The sequence below is a fragment of the Callithrix jacchus genome, chromosome 3, assembly GCF_049354715.1.
Source record: "Callithrix jacchus isolate 240 chromosome 3, calJac240_pri, whole genome shotgun sequence".
Classification (NCBI taxonomy): Eukaryota; Metazoa; Chordata; class Mammalia; order Primates; family Cebidae; genus Callithrix; species Callithrix jacchus.
This window is the reverse complement of record NC_133504.1, coordinates 189,530,679-189,547,968: the sequence shown is the minus strand read 5'-3', so window position 1 is coordinate 189,547,968 and position 17,290 is coordinate 189,530,679.

The following is a 17,290-nucleotide window of genomic DNA, read 5'->3' as shown; positions in this document are numbered from 1 at the left end:
GAGGCAGCTCGGAAGCGAATCTGTAGAGCCTGACCCTCGGAGAGAGCTCTCAGAGGATACTAGTCTTCTGAACTGGAAACTCATTTATATAATAATAGCTTATTATTCATTCCTTCACCATCCACCCACCTTACTCACCCACCTACCCAGCTGTCCATGCACTCATCCACCCCCGCATCCAGCCAGCTTCCATCCTTCCTACATCCATCCACCCACCCACCCACCCATTCATCCTTCCTTTCCTTCATCACCCGCCCATCCGCTAATGCATTCATTCTCCCACCCATCCATCCATCCATCCACCCATCCATCCATCCATCCACCCACCCATCCATCCATCCACCCATCCATCCATCCATCCATCCACCCATTCATCCACCCACCCATCCATCCATCCACCCACCCATCCATCCACTCATCCATCCCTCCATTTACCCAGCCACCCATCCATTTATCCGTCCACTCACCCATCCATCCACCCACCCACCCACCCATTCATCCACCGACCCATCCATCCATCCACCCACTCATCCATCCACTCATCCATCCCTCCATTTGCCCATCCATCCATCCACCCATCACACACCCACCTGTCCATCCACCCATTTACCCACATCCTTACCCACCCTCTATCCACCCATCCACCCACCCACTCACCCACCCACCCATCCATCCATTCATCCACCCACCCACCCATCCACCCACCCACCCATCCATCCACCCATCCATCCACCCATTTACCCATATCCCTACCAACCTTCTATCTACCCATCTACCCACCCATCCATCCATTCATCTACCCACCCTCCCATGCATCCATCCACCCACCCATCCACCCACCCATTTACCCATATCCCTACCCACCCTCTATCCATCCACCCATCCACCCACCCATCCATCCACCCATTTATCTATCCATCCATCCACCCACCCATCCATCCACCCATCCATCCATCCATCCACCCACCCATCCATCCACCCATTCATCCATCCATTTACCCTCCATCCATCCACCCACCCATCCATCCACCCATCCATCCATCCATCCACCCATCCATCCATCCATCCACCCACCCATCCACCCACCCATCCATCCATCCACCCACCCATCCACCCACCCATTTACCCATATCCCTACCCACCCTCTATCCATCCACCCATCCACCCACCCATCCATCCACCCATTTACCTATCCATCCATCCACCCACCCATCCATCCACCCATTCATCCATCCATTTACCCTCCATCCACCCACCCATCCATCCACCCACCCATCCATCCACCCACCTATCCATCCACCCATCCATCCATCCATCCACCCATCCATCCATCCATCCACCCACCCATCCATCCACCCATCCATCCATCCACCCACCCATCCATCCATCCATCTACTTGTCCATTCACTCACTCATCCATCTATCCACTTAGTAAATATCTATTAAAGGAGCCAATAGATGGCAGACACTAGAAAAAAGTACTTTCACATAAAGGAGAGCTGCTTATGGACCCACAGACTTTCTGATTTCTCATTGCTGGGAGTCACTGGCCCTGTCCCTCTGCTCTGTCATTTTCCCCTGACTTTGCCATCTCATCCCCTACAGTGATCTGGTGATCATGAGCACAGTGGTAGCATGTGGGCTGCAGTAACAATGGCCTGGGTTCAAATCCCACCCCCCAGCTTGCTCACTGGATGGCAGTGGTTCATGGAGAGAAAGGAGCACTGACCACATAGACTCCTGGTGAGGGCCACAGGTCAGTGCACGTGAGCATGTGTGGGAGCAGAGCCTGCCCCTGCCAACACTGCCCGTGCTGGGCTGCAGCCAGGCATCCTGCTAGCTGCTGGCTCATCCCGACATGTGTGTGCATTGAGGTGGGTTAGCCTCTGGGGGTTCTGGACACAGACCAATGTCCTACTGCGGCTGTGAAGAGAGCTAGGTGGGGCTGAATGTGTGGCTCTGTGAAATGAAGAGAGGGAGGTGGCTTTCCATGCTGTACAGCCTCTGCCTCACCAAAGGGAATCCAGCCACCCTGGGGCCTTCCTCTAAGCCCGTCCACGACAGCTCCCTGTGCTGCTCTTAGGGCCTGTCGGGGCCAGGTCTGGGCTGCAAGGACTGCCCGGGAATAGTGAGCTGGCCTTGGAAGGCACAGCAGACAGCCCATGCCTGTAGCTCCTCCCAGGGAACACAGGGTGCAGGGAGGTCTGGGGAGGGGCTGTTTGTGTCCCCGGCGCGGGTCCCTGAGGTACAGCCCCAGGCCTGGCTCTAGATTGGGACTCAAGAATCAGCCGTCTTCCCTGTTCTGCCAGGCTGCCCTGATCCTGCGACCCACAGCCCTGTGGTCACATTAAATGCCTTCAGCTTCAGGTTTGCCTGAGACCCTCTGCCCCCCTGCCCTGAGCCTGTTGCCCTGTGGTGTGCGGAGCTCCCACTGTTCGCATCCACCGCCATCTGCCAGGCCTATGGCCGCTCCGGTGCTGGGATCCTGTGTGTCACTGTGCCTGCCCTCTGGGCAGCCTGGTGGGATGGTCCCCTGGATGACCCCTGGATCCCCAGAGCCTGCCCCCCGCCCCCCATCCCCAGCTGCCTCCTCCAGGCCCTACAGCCGGCAGGGCTGGTCCCGCTTTACGTTCTGAACAGGCTGGGCACAGGCCGGAGGTGCAGGTACCAAAAAAGCCTGATTCCTGCCGCAGGTCTTGGGCAGGTGCAGAGCCAGCCAGGCTGAGATTCTTCTGTAAAGGGAGGGGATCAATGTGTCCCCAAAGGGGGCCGGTGCCCAAAGCAGGGGTGCTGGAGTCTGAGTCAGTGGAGACAGGGCCACACTGAAGGGTGATCAAAGCAGAGTTTCTCCCATTTCTATGACTGGGGCTGTGCCATGCCATGAGGAGAAGGGGCGCCTGCCTGGGCTCCTTCCTGGCCTCCTGTAAGAGGAGGTGTGGTGGGGCGACTGGTCAGAGACGGTGGGAGCCCTTCCGGTGCGGGGAGGTGTCTGCCAGGTGCAGCTGCAGGGCCTCTGTGGCCATCACAGGTACAATCCTGTGCATGGCTCAGCCAAACTAGGTGCCTTCAGGGAGGGCCGTGGCCCCTGTCCTCCTGGTGTCCCGGCAGCCCGGTCCCAGAACTGGGCTTACCCCTGGTCCTTCTGCACTTCTGCACCTGGACTCTCTGCACAGGGCCTGACAGTGCCTCCCAGTCCACTGGGCAGAGCGGGACATCCTTGTAACCTAACATGATTTTGTTGTCATGACGTGAACGGCATGGTAGTGCCAACCCATGGAGCAACAGGCTATTGCCACCACCCCAGAATTCTCCTGGGTTCCTTCCGCCTTGGGCCTCACTCATCTGACTTTGGGGGTCATCATTTTCTGCCTTTTTGTTACAATTTTCGCACCCACGTAGGCACCCCTAAACAGATGTTGTTCAGTTTTTGTCTGTTTTCGAATGCCACCTGATGAGATCGCATCCTGGGAATGCTTCCCGACTCGCTTCTATGGCCCCTGTGCTCCTGGCGTCCTGACGACTCCTCCTTGCAGATGTGTGTAGCTGTGGCGGTTCATTCTCCTGGCTGCGTAGTATTCCACCGCACGCCTGCACCACATCAACGCTGCTTTGACCCCTGTAAACGCTGTAACCATCTCTTCCGAGCAGGTGTTTACTGAAAATAGCAAAGTGGAGCTACTTTGTCAGCAGTTTCGACAACTTCAACTTTACGAGACGCTGCTGAACGGTTTTCTAACGCGCACACCCAGCAGCAACCTCAGAAAAGCACGGTTGCTCCACATCCTTGCCAACGCTTGGCTTTGTCTGAATTTAACATTTTTAAACTGTTTTTCTTCTTATTGGAGGTGGGGTCTTGCTATGTCACCCAGGCTGGCCTCGAACTCCTGGGCTGAAGCAATTCTAGCAGCTTCCTGAGCTTTGACCATGTCGGCAGTCTGGCGAGTGTGAGGCGGCACCTGCTGTGGGTCGGCTTCGTTTACTCGGGAGGGAGGGAGGCTCTGCATCTTTGCTTACGCGCATTTGCCCTCTGATTTCCTTTTATGTGAAGCACCTGCTCAAGTCTTTTGTCCATTAAATATTTTTTGTCCTTTACTGAATAGTTACGCGAGTTCTTTGTATATTTCCGGAGTGATTCTTTGTCCGTTGTCGGTGCTGCAGACACCTTCTCCCAGTGCACCTCATCTCCCATTTCAGCGTGGTGTCTGATGAACAGAAAGTCGTACATTTTAATCAAGTCCAAGTCATTCCTCTTTTGCTTTATGGCTTGTGTCCTCTGTGTCTTGCTTAAGCAATGCCTCCTTATTCTGAAGTCAGACGATTTTCTGCTTCATGCCTTTCCAGAAGATCTGTGGATTCAACTTTTGTATTTAATCCACCTGGTATTGATTTTTGATTTATAATTATTTTTTCCTGACATTGATTTTTGTGGACAGTGCAGAGCAGGAGTGTAAGTAATATTTTCCCCCTATGGATAATCAGTTCTCCAAACCGATTTTGAATGGGACTGTCTTGTCCCCATCAATCTGCCTCTCCTCCAGCAGCCAGGCATGCTCTGTTTCCATCTGTGTATGTGCTGCCTGTGCACCAAAACCTCACTGTCTGCTTTGCTAAGGCTTTAAAACAAATCTTAGGGGATGGTAGGACCAAGCTTCCCACTTTTTATTCTTCGTTAAGGGTATCTTGGCTACTCCTCTTTTTAAAAAAGTTAAAAAAGATCTTTATTGGGCACCAGAATCAGAACAGCCTCACAGCGACGCCTGCTCTAATTCCATGTATACACTCACACACACATGCGTACATACATGCACGTTCTCACTCACACATGTATACTCATGTGGATGTGTGTCTGACCCTTTCTGCCAGCTTCCCTCCTCCCATTTTCTCCTGTGCACTTTCTGACTTCCTGAGCTGCCTGGAGGACACCTTCAGCTTCCCCCAGCCTCACCCATCCTCTCCTCTGCTGTGTCTGGTCTGCATTAAATGCATTCATTGCCTTTGAACTTCAGTTATGTATTTTCATTCTAGGAGAGATTCTCAGGGTGGGCATAGTTATTTTTTGAATCTTTTTGGTCCTTTAATTTCTTGTCCTCTGCATGGGATAAGGCCTGTTGGAGCTAACACCCTTTTCGGCGTTAGCCCGCCTGCACCCAGGTGAATAAAAAATAAAAAGGCCCATTGGAAACAGATGCTTGGTGCTGCAAAGAAAAATCAGCACTGAGACAACGGATCTCAGCAAAGCACTTTTTACTTTTTTACCTCCTGCACTGCGGGAAGGGTGCCCTCACTAGCCATCTTGCCACGAGAGTACAATGAACAAAGGAAAAGCAGACATATTTATCCCTGATGGATTTGGGGTTGTCCTTACTGCTGTGTCTGATCTCCATTGGTTGGAGTCGGACCTCACAATCTAAACTAAAACCCGATTGGCTGATAACTTAAAACTTTTCTAGACAGGTAAAAGCAGTGGAGAGCTGGGACATGCCTGTGAGCACATCCAGCACAGATATCTTGTTTAAAGTACAAGGACACAGAATGCACTATGTGCCTGTAAGCACGGCGTGTGTCACAGCTACATAGGATAGGGCTTAACAAGGAGTTATTAGCACACTTATGATTTATTCTTTAACAAGAAAGGAAACTTGAAGAAGGAACTTTAACTTCCCACAAGGCCATTATCTGATTATCTGAGTTCCTTTCTGTTTTTTGGGATGGTATCTCAGTCTGTTATGCCGGCTGGAGTGCAGTGATGTGATCTCACCTCACCGCAACCTCCGCCTCCTGGGTTTAAGCCATTCTCCTGCCTCAGCCTCCCAGGTAGCTGGGACTACAGGTGCACGCCACCATTCCGGGCTGATTTTGTATTTTTAGTAGACACGGGGTTTCACCATCTTGGTCAGGCTTGTCTCGAATTCCTGAACTCAAGTGATCTGCAGCCTCAGACTCTCAAAGTGCTGGGGTCCTGTGGTACAGAAGGGATCTCTGTTTGCTTCCGCCATGTTTCTGGAGGCCCTGTTGGTCTCCACTGAACTCTACCCTGAGCTCTGGGAGCAAAGCTTCTTTGTCAGTTTATCGATACTTTAAAGGAAATGTTCACAGCCGGCCCAGGATTGATTTGATCTGATTTTGTTGTGTGGGCATGAGTAAAGGTCCTGGCCTGCCGTAGCACAGGACGTGGAAGGCATAGCCCTTGTTTAACAAGCTGCAAGGCACTGAATATGAGTAGCTTCCCATTCCTCAGGTTGTGGTGAACCTGCACTCAAGACAGCCAGAGGGCTCTGCCAGGGTGGGAGCCACAGAAGAGAGTCCCAGATGTGACTTCCGGCTTCAGGTGTGGTGTGTGCCTAGGGTGGCTCTGATAGGACTCTGCTAACAGCAACAGCCAGGAACGCAGCTGCAGCAGCGGGGGCCCAGGGCGTGCCGCCTGCCCTCATTGAAGCTGCCATGTGCCTGTCCAAGTGCGTGGGAGCCTGGAGCTGCCGTCACCACTGCTCTATAACTGTGGACACGGAGGTTACACAGCTTCCTCTGGTCCCTGGCTGGGATTTGGCTGGGCTGGGCCGGTTCAGCCCCTGCAGGGTTCTCGCCTCTGCACCTACCCACAGCTTCCTCTCGTTCTTACCTTCTGGTGAAGATGGAGCTCCTGCCCCGGGTCTGGCAAGCCTTCCCTGAACACCCCAACACAGAAACAAGAGGCAGAAAGGCCTGAGCAGGTGGGCAGCAAAGATGTCACCTCCACCTGGCCAGGCCACTGTGTTCTATGGAGATGGCCGTGCCTCTCTCTCATGGAGCTGGGCGCTGCTGGGGGCCCCACCCCATGTTGGCCTGTAGCCGTAGCAGGGATTGAATGTGAGACCAGTCAGAGGCATGAGTCCAAGGAGGTTCCTCAGAAAGTGCAGGGACCCTGGGTCCTCCCGGCTGGGCAGAAAGCCTGGCCCAGCCCCTTATGCTCTTGGAGCAGGCAACTTCTGAGGCTTCTGTACTCCACTCCCAGGCCTGGCACTCCCGGCTTCCCTGGAGTGCACAGTGTCAGGAGGGGGCTCAGGCGTCACTAGCTCTCTGTCTGCCTCCTCGCAAGAGAAGGAGACCCAGGCCCAAGGTGGCCATAACCAGCCAGCCCAGGGCTCCTATGGGCGGCACTTGCTCCTCCGCCCTTCCCTGCCATAGGGACAAAGTCACAGACCATGCCGGAAGGGTGGAGTGTGAAGGGGTCATGGCTTTAGAGCTGAGAGACACTAGGGTGGATTAATGTTAGCAGGGCTGGAAACAGAATCAGAAAGCAGGCCCAGGCGTGACCTCAATGGAACATGGAGATTTCCAGGGGCACCTGCACTCCCAGATGAGAATTCCTGGAGCACCTGCACTCCCAGATGGGACTTCCTGGAGCACCTGCACTCCCAGATGGGACTTCCTGGAGCACCTGCACTCCCAGATGGGACTTCCTGGAGCACCTGCACTCCCAGATGGGACTTCCTGGAGCACCTGCACTCCCAGATGGGACTTCCTGGAGCACCTGCACTCCCAGATGGGACTTCCTGGAGCACCTGCACTCCCAGATGGGACTTCCTGGAGCACCTGCACTCCCAGATGGGACTTCCTGGAGCACCTGCACTCCCAGATGGGACTTCCTGGAGCACCTGCACTCCCTGATGGGACTTCCTGGAGCACCTGCACTCCCAGATGAGTCTTGCTGGTGCACCTGCACTCTCAGATGACACTTCCTTGGAGCACCTGCACTCCCAGATGGGACTTCCTGGAGCACTTGCACTCCCAGATGGGACTTCCTGGAGCACTTGCACTCCCAGATGGGACTTCCTGGAGCAGTTGCACTCCCAGATGAGACTTCCTGGCACACCTGTGCTCTCAGATGACACTTCCTGGTGCACCTGCACTCTCAGATGACACTTCCTGACGCACCTGCACTCCCAGATGACGCTTCCTGACGCACCTGCACTCCCAGATGACGCTTCCTGATGCACCTGCACTCCCAGATGACGCTTCCTGACGCACCTGCACTCCCAGATGACGCTTCCTGACGCACCTGCACTCCCAGATGACGCTTCCTGACGCACCTGCACTCCAGATGACACTTCCTGGTGCAGCTGCACTCCCAGATGGGACTTCCTGGAGCAGTTGCACTCCCAGATGGGACTTCCTGAAGCATCTGCACTCCCACATGGGACTTCCTGGAGCACTTGTACTCCCAGATGGGACTTTCTGGCGCACCTGCACTCCCAGGTGACACTTCCTGGTGCGGCTGCACTCCCAGATGGGACTTCCTGGCGCACCTGCACTCCCAGGTGACACTTCCTGGAGCACCTGCACTCCCACATGGGACTTCCTGGAGCACTTGCACTCCCAGATGGGACTTCCTGGCGCACCTGCACTCCAGATGACACTTCCTGGTGCGGCTGCACTCCCAGATGGGACTTCCTGGAGCAGTTGCACTCCCAGATGGGACTTCCTGAGGCATCTGCACTCCCACATGGGACTTCCTGGAGCACTTGCACTCCCACATGGGACTTCCTGGCGCACTTGCACTCCCAGATGGGACTTCCTGGAGCACCTGCACTCCCACATGGGACTTCCTGGAGCATCTGCACTCCCACATGGGGCTTCCTGGAGCATCTGCACTCCCACATGGGACTTCCTGGAGCACCTGCACTCCCACATGGGACTTCCTGGCACACCAGCACTTCCTGGTGCAGACTTCTTGGTTCATCTGCACTTCCTGGTGAGAATCTCTTGTGTACCTGCACTTGCTAGTGCACCTGCACTTCTAGGTTAGACGTCCTGCTGCATCTGCATTTCCGGGTGAAACTTCCTGGTACACCTGTACTTCCTGGTTAGAATCTCTTGTGCACCTGCACTTCTAGATGGAAATTCCTGGTGCACTTGCACCTCCAGGTGCAGACTCCCAGGTGAGTTTCCAGGCAGAAGAGATGTAGGCTGCATTCCACAGGTGTCTGGCTTTTTTCGACCTTTGACCTTGGGTGCTGTGTTGGGAGGCAGGCTTTTCCAGGGTCAGTGAGGATTGGGTAGGGTGGACAGACATGGCGGTGGCAGGCACCAAGGAGGGACATGCAGACATCTGACATGGAGGGGGAGGACAACTCACCTGACCAAAGGTATTCCACTCTGAACATAGCCAGGAAGCCTAGAATATATGGAGTTGAACAGGTATCTGCAGCAGCACTGCAGAGGGTCTCCTCTCCCCTGCCCCAACCACCCCGCTGCCCCTGTTTGGAGGTGAGCACCCGGCTGATGCTGCCCTCTCTCCTGGCCTGGCTCTGGCTCCTGAGCTGTCCTGTGGTTCTGGCTTCCCACTGGACTTGTCCCCAGAGAGGAGAGCCCTGGCTCAGTGATGGGAAGGTCTGGCTGCCAACACCCCATCCCTCGGGTCACTGAATACAGGGCGTCTGGCTGGCACCTGGGTCTCTGGGGCATGTTACTGTGGTTCAGTGACTCCCTCTCCTTGGAGCAGGTCCAGGATGATTTGTGGTGGGGTTTCTGAGTGAGCCAGGCTAGGAGACCCTCACTGGGGAGGGCACCAAGCAGTGCCACCTGAGGTGGGGCCTGTCAGCCAAGCCTCAGCCTCTAAGTCTATGGCGTGACATCTAGAGACCTCCCTGATGTGTGAATGTGTTGTTTTGCTGTCTTAGTTATTTTAGAGCAAATGCTCCCCAAACATGCCATGTGCAGAGGAGGCTTGACATTAGCCCACCTTTGCTGGACAGCTCCAGGTAACTACATTCTCTGCCAAATGTTGGCTTTTTAAAAATAGAAAACATATAGACAAATCCATCACACACATACCCACAGACACACACACACACAGAGTCGACGACATTGGCTCACAATTAGAGCTCTTAGCCTGTTTATATTTAATGCAATTACTGATACATTTAAGTTTGGAGCTGCTGTTTGATTTCGTGCCTACTATTTGCTGGCAGATTCTGTGTGTAACTTCTTTTCTTTTTTTGCCTTCTTTTAGATGATTTTCCCCAGCTTACCTTGAGAATTTTCAAGCAAACAGACAAGGTGAAAGAATAGACCTGTCCCTTCAGTTAGATTCACCCGCTGTCAATATTTTGTGCTGTATGTATACACGTACACGTCTGTGCACACATGTGTACACAGGATCACGCGTCGCCCGACGCAGGGATGGTTGTGAGGAAGGCGCTGTTAGGCGATTTTGTGGCCGTGCAAGCATCACGGCGTGAACTTACTCAAACCTGGCATCGTCTCCCACACACCTGGGCTGTGTGGCAGGAGGCCCTGCTCCCGGGCTGCAAACCCAGGCAGGGCGGTGCTGTCCTGAATGCTACAGGCAACTGTACACAATGGTAAGTATTTGTGCGTCTCAACATACCTAAACATATACAGTGTAGTAAAAATATGGTGTAAAAGATAAAATACAGAACACCTGTACGAGGTCTGCTTCTTCCTAATCTTATGGGACCACCGATGCACATGCAGTCCGTTCTCGACAGAAGTGGCACATGACTGTAATGGAAATATGCACACACGCGCACACACACATCTACATCCACACATATGCATACACACATATATACATGTATATACACGTGCATATAATATATGTAGATGGCTGCCGATTGCTATCCAATGTGAACTCCGTAAATTTACACTCCTACCAGCAGCATTTGGGTATTTGGGGTGTCACACATCCTTGCCAGCACTGGATATTATCCCAGTTTTGAGATTTTGCCAGCCTGGTGGGTGTGAAGTGTGTCTTGTTGTGGTTTTAATTTCCGTTTCTGTAATGATGCAGAGGCTGAGTGCCTGGGCTTCCTCTCCTGCGAAGAGCCTGCTGGCTTGCGCGCCATCAGTGCTCGCTGTGGGAGCAGTTGGCGTGCCTGCCCGCCCGGCCCTTGCCTCTTGTAGTCTGCAGGGTCTCCACTCCTGAGTTCTGGGAAACAAGATACAGATTTCAGAACAGTACCTGAACCTCATTCACTGATTCATGGCGGGAAGTGAGGGCCTGAGGGATTCTCCCACGGAATTGTGTGAGTCAGCATCTTTTTGGGTTGCCAGCGGCAGAAACGCAGTTCAAGCAAATCTATTGGCTTCTTCAGCAAGCCAATCCAGTGGAAGTGGGGGCTTCAGGTGAGGGATGCTCCAGGGGCTCTCTATGATGGCCCCGAGGTCCTTTAACCTGTGGGCAGTGCTTCCGCAGGATTGGCTTTGTCCGAGTGCTGGGTGGCTCTCCTCCATTCTCAAGCTGGTTGCCGGCGACTCCTGCCCACTCTGTGAGGGCTGGACTGCCTTAGATCACATGTGTGTCCTTGGCTCTCTGTGGTCAGAGGATAGAGTATTCAGATTGGGGTGGAGCCAGCTTCTCCTAAACCAGGTGGATCTCCAAACGGAAGTCAGAGCAGATGGGAAGGGGGGGCAGATGTTGAGTGCAATCAGTAAACACCCACCTCGGGAGTCGCAGCCTGCAGGGCTTGGTGACTGCCACACTGGCTGCTCAGCGTGCGCCTTACTTTTGGGCATATGCCTGTGAACCAGATGGCAGCACCTCCTGAAAGCAGGTCTGTGGGTAATTGGAGGGTTTTTTAAGTTGTGAAAACATTCATTATGGAAGAATAAATGAAGAATAGCATATGAAAACCTGTATCTGTTTCTCCCACTTAGGTTCAACACTTATTAGCATATTATGATGTATGTTTCTGTCTTTCCTTCCTCTAAAGGTTTGCTGAACATTTCACAATGAGTTTCAGACACTGCGACACTTTGCTCCCCACCATCCTTTAACTTGCCTCTGTTAAAAATAAGGACATTTTCTACAGAACCCCAGTGCCATTATCACGTGAGGAAAGTCAGATCAGTTCTCAAATACTATCTAATATCGTGTTCAGATTGAAAGTGCAAATCTCCCTGCACCTCTCTTTTGCTACGAGAGATGTAGTTTATACACAGCTGTCTTACGGCTTTGAGCCAAGTTTCATCAAGCTTCACGCACTGCTTCACCTGTCTCTAACACTAGAAAAGTTCCTGTTCCTTCTAGATTGAAAGTTTTAGATTAAAAATATAGTTTCGTGACGTCGTTTTCTTGCCTTTTCCTTTTGAAGGACTGTGTCTTGAATGGCGCCCACGCCTGTGCTCTTCTGTTTCCTCATGACATGCTTAGCGTCTTCCTCTGTCCCCAACTTCTCTGTAAATAGAAACTTAGGTATAAATCCTTCCTAAGGATTCACTTTGTGCTCCATGAGTGAAGCTATGTTCTTTGTACTGCTATGCGTTATACTGCTGTGCTTCAGGACCATGTGACCAGTTATTTATTTAATTTGTTTTTTGTCTCATTTACCATCTTTTTCTCCATTTTCTGATCATAATTGAGCATTTTAATTATCCCATTGTATCTCCTCTATTGCCTTATTGATGCCTCTTTAAAAAACTTTTCAGAGTTCTCCTATGGTTCACAATGTATATTTTTAAACAGTCTGAGCCTACTTTAAAATAATATCGCACTTCTTCAAGTGCAGTGTAGGGACCTTAACCAGTATCTACGCAGTTCCTCCCTCCTGTTCCTGTGTCGTTTTTATTACACACTTCATTTCGACATAAGCCACTAACATACAATCAATTACTACACTCTTCCCTTTAAACAATCATCTTTTAAATAAATTAAATTAAAAAATGATTTTATTTTGTCTTCATTCAGTCAATTTCCAGTATCTTCATTTCTTTTTCTAGATTCAAGTTTTCTGTCTATATAATATTCCTTCCACCTGAAGAATTTTAACATTTTTTATGTAGAGTGGGTTTTCTCATAATGAATTTTCTCAGGTGTTTTTTTTTTGAAGTCTTAATTTTTCATTCAGTTCTTAAAAAAGAAAAGAGATCGCTCTGCTGTCCTTTTGTCTGCATGGTTTCTGAAGAGAAGTCTGTGGAAATTCTTATCTATCTTTCTCTGTAGATAATGTATCTTTTTCCCCATCCGGCTTCAAGATTGTCCTTTGTTTTTGGTGGATGGAAGATTTGTCCAGATGTGAATTTTCTCGGGGTTTATCCTCTGTGGTGTTCTCTGGGCTTCCTGAATCTGTGATCTGGTTCCTCTCACATTGGAGAATTTTTAGCCTTTATGTCTTCAAATACTTCTTCTGGCCTCTTCTCTGTGTCTTCTCCTTCTGGAACTACCCTACATGTCTGTTAGGCCGTCAGTGTTGTTCTGGGCTCTTCCCATGCGTGCCTGCCCTCTTCTGGTGTGGTGCCAGGGTTAGCATGTGTGTGACCCTCTCCCAGACTCCATGGGCTCCTGACAGTGACAGAAGCCTGGATTTTTGTGTTGTTTTGTTTGAAGACTTTGTTCCATTGGGTAGAGAACGGGATGGGTCTGGGCAGAGTTTTGGGGGTAAACGTATTTACGTCCACCAGCAACCCAGGTAAAGCTTCCCTAGGATTTTCGCCATGTCTTCCCTGGGAGGTACTGGTGAGCTCCTTGGAACACAAGCTTCAAGAGGGTGAGAACCTCCCATGCGTCTGTGTCCCCAGGGTGTCACAGTCCCATGCTTATCCGTATTTGGCCTTTAGTAAATTCTTAAACATTTCTGGCCAATATAGATCTATATCTACAAATTGTAATAGGTTCAGTGGCATCTGCCCCAGGTGAGAACATGCTTGGGTCCCGTTTCTCCTCGGAAGCCTGTTTCTCTCCAGACTTTGCCTTGCTTGTTTCCCCTGTGACTCCGTTTCTCTGAAGGCCTGATGAAAACTCATTAACTTAGTTTCTCAGCTTTTTTCTTATTGTAAGGGCTGAAGCAAGGCTCTTTCTGCTCTCTTTATGCTGAAACTGGAAGTCTGCTTTCGTTTTTGAAAGATGTTTTTGTGGGATGTAGGATTCTAGGCTGATGATTTTTCCAGTCTGCAAAGATGTCATCCATTGTCTTCTGCCTGCATTGTTTCTAATGAGAAGCTGAAGGTATTTCTTTCCTTCCCCTCCCACGTGTCATGTTTAATTTTTCTCTGGCAGCTTTTAAGATTGTACTTTTATCTTTGGTTTTCAGTATTTGTTATAAAGTGCCTTGGTGTGTTTGTCTATATGTGTGGTGTGTATGTGTCTCTGCGTGTGGGGTGTGTGCATACATTTGTGTGGCGAGTTTGTGTCTCCGTGAGTGGTGTCTGTGTGTCTGCTTCTGTGGGTGTGGCGTGTTTCTGTGTGTGTGTTTGTGTATGTGTGTGTGTTTGTCTCTGTGTGTGGTGTGTATTTGTGTATATGTGTGTGTGTGGTGAGTGTGGTGTACGGGTGTTTGTGTGTATGTGTATGGTGTGTGTGTTTCTGTGTATGTGTCTGTGTGTTTGTGCATTTGTGTGTGTACGTCTGTGTGTGTGTGTCTTTGTGCAGGCATACATGTATATTATGCTCAGGGTTTGTTACTTCTGTGGGTTGATGTTTTTCATGTTTTTTTTTTTGAGATGGAATCTCACTGTCACTCAGGCTGGAGTGCAGTGGCATGATCTTAGTTCACTGCAACCTCTGCCTCCTGGGTTCAAGCTATTCTCCCGCCTCAGCCTCCTGAGTAGCTGGGACTACACGTGCACAGCACCACACTCAGCTAATTTATATATTTTTAGTAGAGACAGGCTTTCACCAGGCTGGTCAGGCTGGTCTCAAACTCCTGACCTCAGCTGGATCTACCCACTTTGGCCTCCCAAAGTGCCGGGATTACAGGCATTTTTCATGATACTTTGAAAAATTTCCGCCATTATTTCTTCAAATATTTTTTTTCCCCTGCTGCAGTCTTTTTCTCCTTTCTCTGGGGCTCCAGGAATGGATTCAATAGATAACGAGGCTTATGTTAGACTACTTGACACCGTCTCACGGAATCCACTTTCTCAGTGCTTTTTCTCTCTTTCCTTCAGATGGAATAATTTCTGTTGCTCTGTCTTTCAGGCCACTGATTCTTTCTTCTGTGGTCTCCGATCTGTCTGTGAGGCTCGCTCAGGATTATAGTTTTCAGTGTTGGAATTTCCATGTTGCTTCAGGGCGTTCCGTTTCTGCTGAGAGTCTCCATCTGTTCGCTTGCCATCACTGTCTGTTCCTCTAAGCTCTTCAGCATGTTTGTAAGTGCTTGTCTGTGAACTCCTGCGTCTCTGGGCGTGTTCTATTTACCGTTAGTCCTTTTCCCTGGCTGTGTGTCAGATTTTCCTGAACCTCCACCTGTAATGTTTTTTGACATAGGCTGGACATTAAAGAGGCTCCGCTGTTGCGTCTGGACTTGTGGCAGCACGTCCTGGCTGGTGGTCCTTTTCCTGGGTCAGATGGTCCTGCTGAGGCTGCCTTTCAGCTTTGCTAGGGTGGGTCTGGCACAGCCTTTACTGTAGGGCCAGGAAGCCGACTCACAAAGCCTGGCTTTCCGGCTGGGTGCCTGGGCCTCCCACTCTGGCTGGGACATGAATGATTCCCAGCAGTGTGTCACCTCCAGACTGTCCTCAGCTCCAGTCTCCCCATTCAGAGCTGTCTCGTCAGGCCTCACCTTGCCTTTCACCTGGGCTGCTTGGTATCCAGGAGTCCTTAGAGCTTCTGTTGTGTCTGAATCTCCCCACTCTGTAGTACCTTCCTCTCTGATCCTCTGCCCTGCAAACCCCAGCTGCCTCAGTCTCCCAGACTGACAGAGCTCAGTGAGACCCCTGTGCTCTGCTTGGGCTCCACCTGCCTGTCCTGTGTCCAGAGAGTGCCTCCAGGCAGAAGTCAGGGAGAGCACGGGCACAGTGGCAGTGTCTGCAAACAGCCGCTTGGTTGATTTTGCCCAGCTTGACAATTGTGTGTGGTAGGAATGCTTGTCCCGTGCCTGGGCCTTTGCCATGCAGAAGCAGAAGGTCAGTGCATTTCTTCTGCTGCACAGGTGGTGGCATTCCGCATTCCTTGTTCCTCTCTGTCGTCCCTGAAGGCTGCGTCCTGGAGAGCGAGCTGTGGAGGGCATGGAGAGTGGACCCCTTGCTCCTCACAACGGCCGGCCGCCCACCACACGCATGGCTGCACCTGGCTCATCTGACTGGGCCCTTGCTGAAGGGCAGCTGGGTTGTCTCCATTGCTCTGATATTGTGTAGAATGTCCTGACAAACGCCCTCGGGCGTATGTGATTTCCTATACTGGAGACGGCTGTGTCAGGCGATTGCACCTGTATTTGCTCATAGGTTGCTGATCTGTGCAGCACTGTGCCACCTCGTGCCCTGCAGGAATGGCACCGTGGGAAGTAGAAAAGTTCCTTTTTAAAGTTTCCTTTCTTGTAAAAGAATAAGCATGTTAATAACTTTGTGAAGCCCCATCCTATGCAGCTGTTAGACACGCCATGCTTACAGGCAAGTAGTACCTTCTATGTCCTTGCACTTTAGCCAAGGTATCTGTTCCGGACGTGCTCAGAGGCATGTCCCAGCTCGCCACTGCTTTTATCTGTTTAGAAAAGTTTTAAGTTGTTAGCCAATTGGGTTTTAGTTTAGATTGTGAGGTCTGGCTCCAGCCAATGAAGATCAGACACAGCAGTAAGGACAATCCCAAATCCATATGTCTGCTTTTCCTTTGTTCATTGTACTCTCGTGGCATGATGGCTAGCGAGGGTCCCCTTCCTGCAGTCCAGGAAGTGAAAATTGTGTTGCCAAAAGACCCTTTGTCTCAGGGCTAATTTTTCTCTGTGGCACTGAGCATCTGTTTCCAACAGTACCACTGTGTATGCTCCAAGCAGTGGGGGACAGGGGCTACTTCTCCGCACAGCTGCCGGCCAGGCAGAGCACGTGCTCAAGCCGCAGGTCCGTGCCCACAGACTGGGAAGAATTGGCATGTCCAGGCAGCTCCAAGGCACTCTGACGGTGAGGGCCCGCTGATGGCATGTGTTTGAGGGTCATCTGCCTGTCTGTGCGTCTCTAGGACCTACCTGTTGACATCTCTTATGCCCCTTTTGTTCTGATCAGGTTTTGGTCTTTTTATCAGAGCTCTATGTTAGGGAGTTCAGCCCTTTGACCGGGGCGTAAACTGTGGATTTTTCCTCTGTATTGATCATGCGTGTTTTGACTTCGTCTGTCTTTGGCTTTTTGGCATGATCTCAACTTCATATATGTAATTATAAAATGTATCAGTATCATTTTCCATGATTGCTTCTGACTTTTGAGCCACAGTTATTTCCACTCTTAGATTATAAAGAAATTCAATGGCTGGACACCTGTCATCCTAGCACTTTGGGAGGCCAAGGCAGGCGGATCACCTGAGGTGGGGAGTTCGAGACAAGCCCGACCAATATGGAGAAACCTATCTCTACTAAAAATACAAACA